This window comes from Bufo gargarizans, chromosome 3, assembly GCF_014858855.1.
Source record: "Bufo gargarizans isolate SCDJY-AF-19 chromosome 3, ASM1485885v1, whole genome shotgun sequence".
Lineage (NCBI taxonomy): Eukaryota > Metazoa > Chordata > Amphibia > Anura > Bufonidae > Bufo > Bufo gargarizans.
In genome coordinates this window covers 245,242,015-245,256,316 of record NC_058082.1, presented here as the reverse complement: position 1 = coordinate 245,256,316, position 14,302 = coordinate 245,242,015, and the positions used below count along the sequence as shown (strand labels likewise).

At 41.8% G+C, this 14,302-nt stretch overlaps 1 protein-coding gene across 4 annotated transcripts in view; it reads right to left on the bottom strand.

Moving 5' to 3' along the window:
* The window catches only part of LOC122930967 (toll-like receptor 8), a 50,941-nt gene extending 47,039 nt beyond the window's left edge, over nucleotides 1-3,902 (bottom strand). For 2 of the 4 annotated variants that reach the window (XM_044284777.1, XM_044284778.1), the window contains exons 1-2: nucleotides 3,749-3,902; nucleotides 2,442-2,487 (exon numbers count right to left, since the gene is read on the bottom strand). The gene's annotated coding sequence lies outside the window, so the exon portion shown is untranslated. The remainder of the gene's footprint in view (nucleotides 1-2,441; nucleotides 2,488-3,748) is intronic. The other 2 variants (XR_006388196.1, XM_044284775.1) reach the window with 1 other exon arrangement.
* Between the last annotated feature and the right edge of the window lie 10,400 nt (nucleotides 3,903-14,302).

Sequence of the window (14,302 nt, the reverse complement as noted above, 5' to 3'; positions counted from 1 at the left end):
GTTCGGCAGATGGGCTCAGATGGTTTTGTACAAAATGCATTTGCCAAGCAACTTACTTTATAAATAAGCGCAGAATTGGCACTATAATTTTTTTTTGTGATACGTGTATGCCATTATTGTACTTTATCTGATATGCATACTTTTTTTTCTCTGCTTTTAGCCAACACAGATTTTCTATTGGATTAAGATCTGGGCTTTGACTAGGCCATTCCAACACATTTACATGTTTCCCCATAAATCACTCAAGTGTTGCTTTAGCAGTGTGTTTGGGGTCATTGTCCTGCTGGAAGGTGAACCTCCGTCCTAGCCTCAATTCACGCGCAGAGTGCTACAGGTTGTGCTCAAGAATATCCCTGTATTTAGCACCATCCATCTTTTCCTCAACTTTGACCAGATTCCCAGTCCCAGCTGCCGAAAAACATCCCCACAGCATGATGCTGCCACCACCATGTTTCACTGTAGGGATGGTGGTCTTTGGCTGATGTGATGTGTTGGGTTTGCGCCAGACATAACGTTTTCTTTGATGGCCGAAAAGTTCAATTTTAGTCTCATGAGACCAGAACACCTTCCTCCATATATTTTGGAGTCTCCCACATGCCTTTTCGCCAACTCACAATGTGCCTTTTTGTTTTTAGCTGAAAGTTATGGCTTTTTTTCTAGCCACTCTGCCATAAAGCCCAACTCTATGGAGCGTACGGCTTACTGTTGTCCTATGTACAGATACGCCAGTCTCTGCTGTGGAACTCTGCAGCTACTCCAGGGTTACCTTAGGTCTCTGTGCTGCCTCTCTGATTAATGGGCAGCCATCACTTGGCAGGTTTGCTGTTGTGCCATGTTCTTTTCCATTTGGTTATGATAGATTTGATGGTGCTCCTGGGGATCATCAAAGATTTTGATTTTTTTTTTTATAACCTAACCCTGACTTGTACTTCTCAAAAACATTGTCCCTTACTTGTTTGGAGAGTTCCTTGGTCTTCATGGCAGTGTTTGGTTAGTGATGCCTCTTGCTTAGGTGTTGCAGCCTCTGGGGCCTTTCAAAACAGGTACGTATATGTAATGGCAGATCATGTGATACTTAGATTGCACACAGGTGGACATCAATTCGCTAATAATTTGACTTCTGAAGGTAATAGGTTGCACCAGAGCTTTTTCTGGCTTCCTAACAAAGAGGGTGAATACATACGCACGTGGCAATTTTCTATTTCTAAACAATAGTTTTATTTATATATTTTTCTCATTTCACTTCACAAACTTAGACTATTGTGTTCTAATCCATCACATAAAATTCAGATTAACAAAACATTGAACTTAAGGCTGTAATGTAACAAAATATGAAAAAAGTCAAGGGGGTGAATACTTTTGCAAGGCACTGTACATATAGTGTATTAACTAACTTGTTTATTTTTATTTTTAGGGGCATTCTCTCTGTGCAGCTTTTTATGTCACTGTCCGTTCCATTTTTTTTGCGGATAGGATGTGGACCCATTCACACCATGTGCTGTCCACATCTATATGTCCATTCTGTAGCCCCGCAAAAAAGATAGAACATGTTCTGAAATTCAGAAATTTCATCTACATTTTCCTTTAATTCTTGTGGAGCACCTAAAGGGTTAACAACGTTTGTAAAATCAGTTTTCTGTAGTTTCTAAAATGGGACCATTTATGGGTGGTTTCTATTATGTAGGCCCCACAAAGTGACTTCAGACCTGAACTTGTCTTTAAAAATTGGGTTTTGATTTGCTTCTAAACTTCTAAGCCTTCTAACGTCCCAAAAAAGAAAATGTAATTTACAAAATGATCCAAACATGAAGTAGACATATGGGAAATGTAAAGTAAAAACTATTTTATTAGGTGTCACTATCTGTTTAAAAGCAAAGAAATTTTGAAAATTGCGCATTTTTCCAAATTTTGGGTAAATTTTGTATTTTTTATAAATAAAAATGAAATAATTTACCACTGTCATGAAGTACAATATGTGACAAGAAAAGAATCTCAGAATGGCTTGAATGAATAAAAGCGTTTTAAAGTTATAACCGCATACAGTGACACATGTCAGATTTTCAAAAAATTGCCTTGTCCTTAAGGTGAAAAATGGCAGGGTCCTAAAGAGGTTAATAGGAATCTACAATATATACAATAAAAAAGAAAAACCATGTGGTATTGTATTTTCATGATCAGTGGTTGTAATAAACATAATTCAATTAATTAGTCATGTAAAGTAATGTACAGACAGCATATGCACCCTTTTTAACATTTCTCAAAAATATTGTTTATCCCTTTTAAGCCACAGCAAAGTACGTTGTTGCAAGTATATAGTAAAGACTCAGCGACATACTATTACAGATACTGGGATGGCATGGGCTTAGAAGCTAAGCCTGAGCCATCACTTGCAGGTTTATTTAGGCAAAAATATTTTAAAACATTTACGTAACTGGTATTACCTTGTCCGTAATGACCCATACAATAAAATGATCACATTTTCTTATTCTATATGGTGAACAGAAAAAAGACAAAATTATTGTCTTTTTTTTAGCATTCCACATCTCAAATTATTAAAATGTTATGGGTCTTTGAACGCAGTGATACAAAAAATGTTTTCAAGTAAAAGTTTTTATCGTAAAAACAGGCCTTAATATGGCTATGCTGAGAGCAAAACAAAAAAAGTTATGGCTTTTGAAATGTGCACATAAAATGAAATAACTGATGTGCCCTTAAGTACCAAACCATGCTGTGTCCTTAATAGGTTAAACATAGAAGGTATATAATATATCTTTGCTACGAGATGAAAATACTGAAAAAATCTGAAACAGCACATACAGTAGACACTGTTAACGTTATGTCTGAGAACTACATTATGCCTAAGGCATATGCTAGTGGGTGCCTATACAGTTGCATACATCTGCCATTGACTCCCACTGTAGAAAATGAACACTGAATATTTATTTGGCATCCAGATAAAATCAAACATTGCAGCAGGCTATGATTTTTAGTACTTCTGAAAAAAGATACACAAATATATACCAACCAAACATATACAGGTGAAACTTGAAAAATTAGAATATTGTGCAAAGTTAATTTATTCCAGTAATGCAACTTAAAAGGTGAAACTAACATATGAGAGACTCATTACATGCAAAGCGAGATATTTCAAGCCTTTATTTGCTATAATTTGGATGATTATGGCTTACAGTTTATGAAACCCCAAAGTCTCAATCTCAGGTCCCCTTTGCTCAGGGGGTATGGATTAATTAGCTGACTAGAGTGTGACACTTTGAGCCTAGAATATTGAACCTTTTCACAATATTCTAATTTTAAGTTGCATTAATGCAACTGCTTTTAAGTTGCTTTACTGAAATAAATGAACTTTTGCACAATATTCAAATTTTTCGAGTTTCACCTGTATATATCAAATTTATGTGGTCAATACAGCTTTATGAGCGCATTAGACAAAAACATCAAGTGCCTATACATGAGATATTATAAATCTAGATATTATTTTCTAAATAAAATATCTGCTAAATCACTGTCACTCTCATCGCTGAATGATAAAGCACGTGTAGTAACTTTGGACTATTAATAACTGCATGTAGTTTACTACAAGAAGAAACACCAATATAAGAATGGTTTTCCTATCACATTGTCACATGGAAATTACCTAATTTACTATTACCACAAAAGTATACTAGTATATTAGTTTATACATAACACAGTCTAAACAATATATTAAAAAGACTTAAAAGTGACTTACCATATCTGAGGCACCTCTGAGCTATGGTGGAATTCAGACCAGTGCTACTTTTACCGTGCAATGGACAGCAATAATGAAGAGAATGAAGGTTAAACTTTCTTCCTCATAAAGTCTAACAACATGGTCGCATGTTCATACAGGAGGTTAACACTTAAACAGGAAGTTGTAGGATCTCTGACAGATGTCTTGTGCTATCTGAACATTTTATTTGGTTAAAAAGGGAAGTTTACAAACTGGTATATTTTCATCATGCCCAGTACTTTTATTGCCCTGCATTATGGTACCATTTATTTATACATCTTATTTAATAATTGCATAATAACATTCACAATTTTCTATAAATATTTCACATTGAACTATTAGGCTACTTTCACACTAGCGTTGTTTAAATCCGGCGTTCAATTCCGACACCGAAACTGCCCGCCGGATCCGGAAAAAACGTGTGAAAACGGATTACATTTGAATCCTGATCAGGATTTTGATCACAATGAAAAAATGCATTGGAAAAAACGGATCCACCATTTATGGACTTTAACTTTGTTTTCACATTTTTCGGGTTTAACATGCAAAAGCTGTATCCGGTTTGACTGAACACACGGCGCCGGCGTTAATGCAAGTCAATGGTAAAAAGGCCGGATCCAGCGTTCAGTCAAAGTGTTCCGGATTTTTGGCCGGAGGTAAAAATACAACATGCTACAGTTTTCTGAAAAGCCTGATCAGTCGAAAAGACTGAACTGAAGACATCCTGATGCATCCTGAACGGATTACTCTCCATTCAGAATGCATTAGAATAAAACTGATCAGTTCTTTTCCGGATTTGAGCCCCTAGGACGGAACTCAGCGCCGGAACAGAAAAATGCTAGTGTGAAAGTACCCTTAGGAATTCACGTTGCAAAATATAGATCTCATCTTGAGTTGTAATGTAAGATGCCTTTTCCATATTAGGAATGCCATTAAACTATACAGGCAGTGTCCTATGTAGCGGCCCCTGTAAGGCCAAGCCATTACATTAGGGTTGTGGTGCGGCCAAAAGCCTAAAGTCCACAAGGTTTGCTGATGAATTATGTTAATGTAGCGATGAACAATCAGCAACCAGTTAACACTTATTTCATTTGCAGACCATGCAGACCTGCACTATCGGATCCCCATTAACTACAATTGGTTTTGAATGGAATCTGGATGCCTTCCAGCATAAATGTTAGATTTCCTTTAGACAAAAAGTCCTGCATGCATGACTTTTATGTCTGTCTGGAAACCAATGTTTATGCTGGAAAGCTGCCAGATCCCCTTCAAATCCCATTGTAATCAATAGGGATCCAGTGGTTTCAGCTATGCCTGATACAGTGAACTCCATCCAGCAGTCTATACCTCTGCTGAATCAGGCTGCAGGAGTTCAAATTGCATATGTCAAAATAGCCTATTCTGTGCTTTAAGCTTTCTTTCCTCTATTGTAACTGATGTGCTATCCCTCCAATGTACAAGCCCAGAAAAATATTGCAGATCCCTCATGATTGGCTGAGGCAAGGCATGATGCTCAAGTCCACAGGGATGGGGTCATGTGGTCCTCCTTCTCCATCTTCTAATTTTTAAATAGGGCGCTAGAGGGGTCAGGTGACGTGGCCAGCGTCACATGACTACAGAATACCAATACAGCCGAGCGCCAAGTGAGCAGCTCGGTGCTCAGTCCCATCGTGGTTGCCCCGGGAACGGGCGACGCCGGGCGCGCTGATTATGCGAGCGCACACTGGCCGTCCCCGCACAGAGCGCCCCGTAACCATGTGGTTGCCACGGAAACTAATGACGCCGGGCGTGCTGAGGATGTGAGCGTGTCCCGGCTGTCCCCGCACCGTGACAGTACCCCCCTTTTTATGCGTGGCCACTGGACCCAAGGCCCCAGATGACAGCTTCTCAGTCTAGAGGCATGAACATCCCAAGCTGGTACCCAAGACCTTTCCTCCAGTCCATAACCTTTCCAGTGCACCAGGTACTGTAAAGAGTTACAGACTCTCCTAACATCTAATATCTTGGAAACCACAAATGTCTCTTAAGCAGAGATTTGTGGAAGACATCATGGATGTGGAAAGACTCAGGCAGTTTCAACCTAAAAGATACTGGTTTTGGAGGCCACCTTAAGATGCAAATTTTAGAAGAGGTTGTTTATAGCAAATTCTGCCAAAGGAAGGTACTTAACCCATAATTGTTGATCATCAGAGACGTATGACCTGAGAAACTGTTCCACAGACTGATTAAGTCGTTCAGTCTGCCCATTACTCTCAGGATGATTGGCAGACGAGAAAGACAAAGAGATTTGACACCTCAGACAGAAGGCTCTCCAAAATCTAGACACAAACTGGACCCCCCTATCGGATACAATGTTCTCAGGAATACCGTGCAAAACGTACAATTTGTTCTACAAATACAGAAGCCAGAGTCTTAGCATTGGCAAGCTTAGAAAGAGGAACAAAATGTACCATCTTGCTGAACCTATCGACCACTACCCAAACCACAGTTTTACCCTCCGCAGGTGGCAGATCCATGATGAAATCCATCTAAATATGAGACCAGGGTCTACTGGAAATGGGTAGGGGTCGCAACTCACCAGCAGGACGAGTTCTAGGGGATTTAGACTTTGCACAAACCTCGCAGGCTGACACATAGGACTTGACATCCTTGAATAGTGTGGGCCACCAAAAAGACCTTAATACACACTCTTTAAAACTCTCGATACCAGGATGTCCACACAAAACAGAATCATGACACTCACCCAACAGCTGGAGACGGAATTGTTCGGGAACAAACAACTTATCTGTTGATGTGGGTGTCGGGGCCAAATATTGTTCTGCCTTAATAAGGGCCGTAAGATCTTCAGACAAAGCTGCTAAAAAGACATTAGCTGGCAGTATGGTTTCAGGCGGTGCGTCCGTAGGCTAAAACGCGCAAAAACTCAGAGATAAGGCATCGGCCTTCACATTCTTACTTCCTGGTCTGAAATTGATGGAGAAATTAAAACTCGTAAAAAACAACGCCCATCTGGCTTGACGGGGATTCAACCTCTTAGCAGAATCAAGAAACATTAGATTTTTGTGATCGGTGACAACAGTGACACAATGTTTAGTCCCTTCAAGAAAATGTCTCCACTCCTCAAACGCCCATTTAATGGGCAGCAATTCCCGATACCCCACATCATAATCTCTCTCGGTGGGAGAAAATTTTCTGGAAAAGAAGGCGCAAGGCCTTAAATTGGTAAGAGTAGCAGGGCCTTGTGAGAGGACCGACCCTACTCCGTCTTCGGAGGCATCCACCTCCACAATGAAAGGTCTTTCTTGATCCGGCTGAATCAAAACAGGACCGCTACTAAAGGCCTTTTTAAGAGTTTCAAATGCTTCAGTAGCTTCAACAGACCAGTTATCCAGGTCCGCCCCTTTTTTGGTGAGGTCAGTCAAGAGTCTAGCAATTACTGAAAAATTATTTATAAATCTACGGTAATAATTTGCGAACCCCAAAAAGCATTGTAAGGTCTTTAAGGAAGATGGCCTTACCCAATCCATAATTGCTAATACCTTGCTAGGATCCATTTTAAAAGCGTGAGGAGTGAGAACATACCTGAGATATAATATTTCTTGAACCCCAAAATACATTTCTCCTGTTTATTTGCGGTATGAGATGAAGGTTTGATTGTTCCTATTTTAGGGTGCATATGACTTTTTGATTGCTTGGTATTACACTTTGTGATGTAAAGTGACAAAAAATGCCTTTTTTGACACTTTTTTTTATGGTATTCACATGAGGGGTTAGGTCATGTGGTATTTTTATAGAGCAGGTCGTTACGGACGTGGCAATACCTAATATGTATCCTTTTTTTATTTATGTAAGTTTTACACAATAATTTCATTTTTGCAACAAAAAAAATCATGTTTTAGTGTCTCCATAGTCTGAGAACCATAGTTTTTTTTAGTTTTTGGGCGATTGTCTTAGGATGACTGTTTTATTGTTACAATTTTGGGGTGCGTATGACCTTTTGATCGCTTGCTATTGCACTTTTTATGATGTAAGGTAACAAAAAATATCTTGGTGAGCGCGATGACGTCACCGAAGGTCCTTCTCCAGCCAGGTCCTTCAAGAAGAAGAAGAAAGAAGACGAGCCCGGCTGCGTGATCAAGTGGGTGAGGTGAGTTACATTTATATATTTTTTTAAACCCCAGAAGGGACCTTTTACTTAGCATTCTGAATTAAAGAATGCTATTATTTTCCATTATAACATTTTTTGGTCGATTGTCTTAGGTAGGGGCTCATTTTTTGCAGGATGAGGGGACGGTTAGATTGGTACTATTTTGGGGGGCATCCGTCTTTTTGATCGCTTGGTGTTGCACTTTTAGTGATGTAAAGTGCCCAAAAAATGTTTTTTTTAGCACAGTTGTTATTTTTATTTTTTTATAGTGTTCACCTGAGGTTAGGTCATCTGATACTTTTGTAACATTTAATTTTTTACTTTATTTTGGGAAAAGGACGCTTTTTTTTTACCTAAAACTTTTATTTTTTTGTAAAACTTTTAATTTTTTAAACTTTTTTTTACACTTTTCTTTTTGTCCCACTCTGGGACTTCAACTTTTGGGGGTCTGATCCCCTTTACAATGCATCACAATACTTCTTTATTGTGATGTATTGGCTGTAAGGGTATTACAGACTCTCACAGGCTCTCCCGGAAGGCAGCTACAATGCCTAAGGAAGGCATCAGGCTGCCTTCCCTGCCATCGGGTCCCCATCACAGTAGCACGGGGACCCAATGGAAGCTCTGATCCCCACAAGGACATCGCTCATGCCACAGCCAGTGCTGACAGCGGCATATCAAGGGTTAATGCACCGGCAGCGGTGTTTTCACTGATGCCAGCGCATACAGCAGCGGTCCGGCTATCAGTGACTGCCGGACAGGGCCGGACTGGGGATAAAAAACAGCCGTGGAAAAAGTTGCATACCAGCCCCACATCATTGCGTCATTATTTACTTGTTTATAAAAGGCTAAAGCATTAATTTTAAAACACGTGTGTAAACACGAATATGAATTTTGCCCCACAATAGCTCTTTTGTAGAAACCCCATTGTTTATATTATCACAGTAGACCAGTTTTTCCCAACCAGGATGCGATAACGATATGCAATGCAATATTTAATGGGAATTGTGTTAGATGTCTATTTGCACTGTTATGGGGGATCTGTGGATGGCACTGTTATTGGGCATCTGTAAATGGCACTGTTATGGGGGATCTGTGGATGACACTGTTATGGAGGGGATCCGTGGATGACACTGTTATGTAAGGGATCTATGGATGACACTGGTATGGCGGATCTGTGGATGGCACTGTTATGGGGGATCTGTGGATGGCACTGTTATGGAGGGGATCTGTGGATGGCACTGTTATGGAGGGGATCTGTGGATGGCACTGTTATGGAGGGGATCTGTGGATGGCACTGTTATGAAGGATCTGTCGATGGCACTGTTATGGGGATCTGTGGTTGGCACTGTTATGAAGGATCTGTGGATGGCACTGTTATGGGGATCTGTGGATGACACTGGTATGGAGGGGATCTGTGGATGACACTGGTATGGAGGGGATCTGTGGATGACACTGTTATGGAGGGGATCTGTGGATGACACTGTTATGGAGGAGACCTGTGAATGACACTGTTATGGAGGGGATCTGTGGATGACACTGTTATGGGGGATCTGTGGATGACACTGGTCTGGAGGGGATCTGTGGATGACACTCTTATGGAGGATATGTGGATGGCACTGTTATGGGGGATCTGTGGATGGCACTGTTATGAAGGATCTGTGGATGGCACTGTTATGGAGGGGATCTGTTGGATAACACTGTTATGGAGGGGATCTGTGGATGACACTGCTATGGAGGGGATCTGTGGATGACACTGCTATGGAGGGGATCTGTGGATGACACTGTTATGGAGGGGATCTGTGGATGACACTGTTATGGAGGGGATCTGTGGGTGGCACTGTTATGGGGGATCTGTGGATGGCACTGTTATGGAGGGGATCTGTGAGTGGCACTGTTATGGGGATCTGTGGATGGCACTGTTATGAGGATCTGTAGATTGCACTGTTATGGGGGACCTATGGATGATGCACTGTTATGGGGGATGTGTGCTATGACACATAGGGCCACGAGGGGGACCAGCATAAGATGCTATATGTGTGAATGACACACATATAGCATATTATGCTGGCCCATCTCATGGCCCTATGTGTCACAGAATTACTTTATTAATGTCCCCTCATGTGTCCTAAACAGCACACATAACTGTCTTTGTATGCAAAGTCTTTCTTTACTGCTGAAACAATCTCTCTCCTATTGAAACTCCTATTGATATTGAAAATCACCAGCCTCTCTGTACTCAGCCTCCTACCTGACACACAGCCCTGAACAGCCGGACGACAGCTCTGCACAAACAGCAGCTACCAGGCTAAAGGACCCTCCGTGATGTCATGATCATGTGATCAGTCACATGTGTGGGATGAGTCAGGCTCCGGGCAATGTCTGTGCCGCAGCCTACTTTTGGGGGCGGGGATGGGCTCCTCACTCTGCATAATACTGCACCAGCCAAGGAGCCTCCTCGCTGTCGGCATGGCCGGCCGTGCGGCAGTCAAGCCTATCGGCCTAACGGGAATTTTCTCGGTATCCCGGTAGGCCAGTCCGGCCCTGCTGCCAGACCCCTGCTGCTGATCAGGTGGGCACAGCTCCTGCACCCACTCAATCAGCGTGCCGTACATGTTCGGTGCTGGGCGTTAAGTCACTTCCGGTTGCGCCATACATGTATGGCGCTTAGGGCGCTGGGCGTTAATGGGTTAAATCACTTATTTATGTTTAACATATTTCCCATTTTAAAAAATCTGCAATCAGCAAATAAAAACATTCTTAAAAAGGAGATGTGTTACATAGAAACATAGAATGTGTCGGCAGATAAGAACCATTTGGCCCAATATACTGAATACTATGGATAGCCCCTGGCCCTATCTTATATGAAGGATGGCCTTATGACTATCCCATGCATGCTTTAACTCCTTCACTGTATTTGCAGCTACCACTTCTGCAGGAAGGCTATTCCATGCGTCCACTACTCTCTCAGTAAAGTAATACTTCCTGATATTACTTTTAAACCTTTGCCCCTCTAATTTAAAACGATGTCCTCCTGTAGCAGTTTTTCTTCTTTTAAATATTATCTCCTATTTTACCTTGTTGATTCTCTTTATGTATTTAAAAGTTTCTATCATAGCCCCTCTGTCTCGTCTTTCTTCCAAGCTATACATGTTAAAGGGAATCTGTCACTAGCATATTAGCAAATTTTTTTTTTTATGAATCCATGTGTAATAAAGTACCTTATTTCCATATGTCTTGTTCTTTTTATTCTGTGTCTTGTCATTTCTTCAAGAAAACGCTTTTTATGATATTCAAATGAAGCTGTAAGGAGCCCAGAGGGGCTTTATTCTTTGTCCACGGTGCCCAGGAACGCCCCTCTGAAGTACCGTGCCCGCCTAAATTTGAAAACTAAGAACTCCTCCAAGATCACCTAAATCGCCTCCCAGAGGCAAGGCTAAGTGCCCCCCCCCCCAGCGCCGTGCTCTGTGGCAAACACCCCCGATCCGCCTCTCGCCCGCATTTGAAATCCCGCGCAGGCGCAGTGCCGGTGACGCTGTTGAAGCTGTTCCCCTTAGTCGTCTTATCATTGCGCAGGCAATCGCCGGCACTGCTCCTGCGCGGGTTTTCGGATGCGGGCGAGAGGAGGATCAGGGGTGTTTGCCGCAGAGCACGGCGCTGGGGGGGGGGGGGGGGGCTTAGCCTCGCCTCTGGGAGGCGATTTAGGCGATCTTGCAGGAGTTCTTAGTTTTCAAATTTAGGCAGGCACGGCACGTCAGAGGGGCGTTCCTGTGCACCGTGGACAAAGAATAACGCTCCTCTGGGCTCCTTACAGCTTCATTTGAATATCATAAAAAGCGTTTTTTTTAAAGAAATTACAAGACACAGAATAAAAAGAACAAGACATATGGAAATAAGGTACTTTATTACACATGAATTCATAAAAAAAATTTTTTTTGCTAATATGCTAGTGGTGACAGATTCCCTTTAAGGTCCTTTAATCTTTCCTGGTAAGTTTTATCCTGCAATCCATGTACTAGTTTAGTAGCTCTTCTCTGAACTCTCTCCAAAGTATCAATATCCTTCTGGAGATATGGTCTCCAGTACTGAGCACAATACTCCAAATGAGGTCTCACTAGTGCTCTGTAGAGCGGCATGAGCACCTCCCTCTTTCTACTGGTAATTCCTCTCCCTATACACCCAAGCATTCTGCTAGCATTTCCTGCTGCTCTATGACATTGTCTGTCTACCTTTAAGTCTTCTTATATTGACCTTTTCCTCAGATACTGAGGTTAGGACTGTATCACAGATTTTATATTCTGCTCTTGGGTTTTTACGTCCCAGGTGCATTATCTTGCACTTATCAACATTAAATTTTAGTTTCCAGATTTTTGACTATTCCTCTAGTTACAAATCTTGGTGTCATCAGCAAAAAGACACACCTTACCATCGAGGCCTTCTGCAATTTCGCTGATAAAGATATTAAACTATATGGGTCCCAGAACAGATCCCTGAGGTACCCCACTGGTAACAAGACCATGGTCTGAATATACTCCATTGACTACAACCCTCTGTTGTCTGTCCCTCAGCCACTTACCAGTTATCTGGTTTTAACTGGCAGATAATATTTTTGGTGACACATTTCCTTTAAAGGGAGTCTGTCACCACATTTTAGCATGTTAGACCGTTAAAATAGGGTTATGTGATCCAGCCAGAACATAAAAACGGTACCTTTGTGGTAGAAAACTGACTTTTCAATTTGCAGAAAACAAACTTATAAGATTATCTTCTGAGCCCTCTCAAGTGCCCAGAGCGGTCTCTCAATCCTCGGAGCTCAGGCAGGCACCTCCTAAACGGCTGATAACTCCGCCCTCCGTGCGCCTCTGCCCGCCCGTTTACTCCCCTCCCTGTCCCTTTCCACTGCGGCTGTGCGTTACAAATCGTAGCGGGCGCATGCGCAATGCGATGCCCGCTCCTGGCAGGGCATCGCAATACCTATTGCGCATGCGCCGGCTAATCCTGCAGATTTCGCGCCGTTTAGCCGGCGCATGCGCAATAGGTATTGCGATGCCCTGCCAGGAGCGGGCATCGCATTGCGCATGCGCCCGCTACGATTTGTAACGCACAGCCGCAGTGGAAAGGGACAGGGGAGGGGAGTAAACGGGCGGGCAGAGGCGCACGGAGGGCGGAGTTATCAGCCATTTAGGAGGTGCCTGCCTGGGCTCCGAGGATTGAGAGACCGCCCTGGGCACTTGAGAGGGCTCAGAAGATAATCTTATAAGTTCGTTTTCTGCAAATTGAAAAGTCAGTTTTCTACCATAAAGGTACCGTTTTTATGTTCTGGCTGGATCACATAACCCTATTTTAACGGTCTAACATGCTAAAATGTGGTGACAGACTCCCTTTAAGTGTGTTGAAACCAAGTCAAGGTATCAACTATAGTCTCTCATAAAGTACATATTCATATCAATTTGATTGATTCTATGATGGCTTAATGATCATCTGTCAACATAATCAACTCTATTAAACCAGACATACTGTCTGGTAGGATTGATCATGATGAGAAAAACTATATATTTATTTTCTCTATAATAGTTGTGGGGATATATTAATTTTTATATTTATATAAGTTACCTATTAAATATACAATATGTCACAAAAGTGAGTACACTTTTGTGAGATACAAAAAATATGCTGAAGGTGTTATCGCACTCATGTGGATGCTGCACCAGCGGCAATGCAGTGTAAAAACAACTGCTCATCTTCAAACAGCATCAGGGGCGCTGGTATCCTAAGGATAGGTCATCAATATTCTGAATAGAACAAGGTACGGATACCACGCTAAAACTAGAGCGATGTATGGAAGTGATTATTACTAAGAACCAAAAAGACAAGGAGCCAAATTTATAGTCTGCTACAAAATGGCTATCATAAGTAAATTTGGCTCCTTGTCTTTTTGGTTCTTAGTAATAATCACTTCCATACATCGCTCTAGTTTTAGCGCGGTATCCGTACCTTGTTCTATTTTGCATTAAGGAGTCTTGAACCTACTCCATTAAGGGCACCACAGCTTTTTAGTCCATTAGTCCACATCCACTATTTTTGCCTTGTTAATATTCTGAAAGCCAACTGTACAACTGCAGTATGCAAATGTATAAAACAAATGTATAACAAAACCAGTCAGAATTCACTAGAGGTTTTCATACCGGTACAGGAAGTGTGTATATACTTTGCGAAGGCAGTAATCTAGTTATGTTAGTCATAACTCATTAAAAGCCATGAATCGCTATACCGAATACACCGGGATTCTTCTTGCTATTTTACTCAGAACTCCCGCTGACGGTGTTGCGTAAATCCTGTTTGCGCTCCCTAGTCATAGCCGCAAGGGCCTGCATCCCGGCGAGATG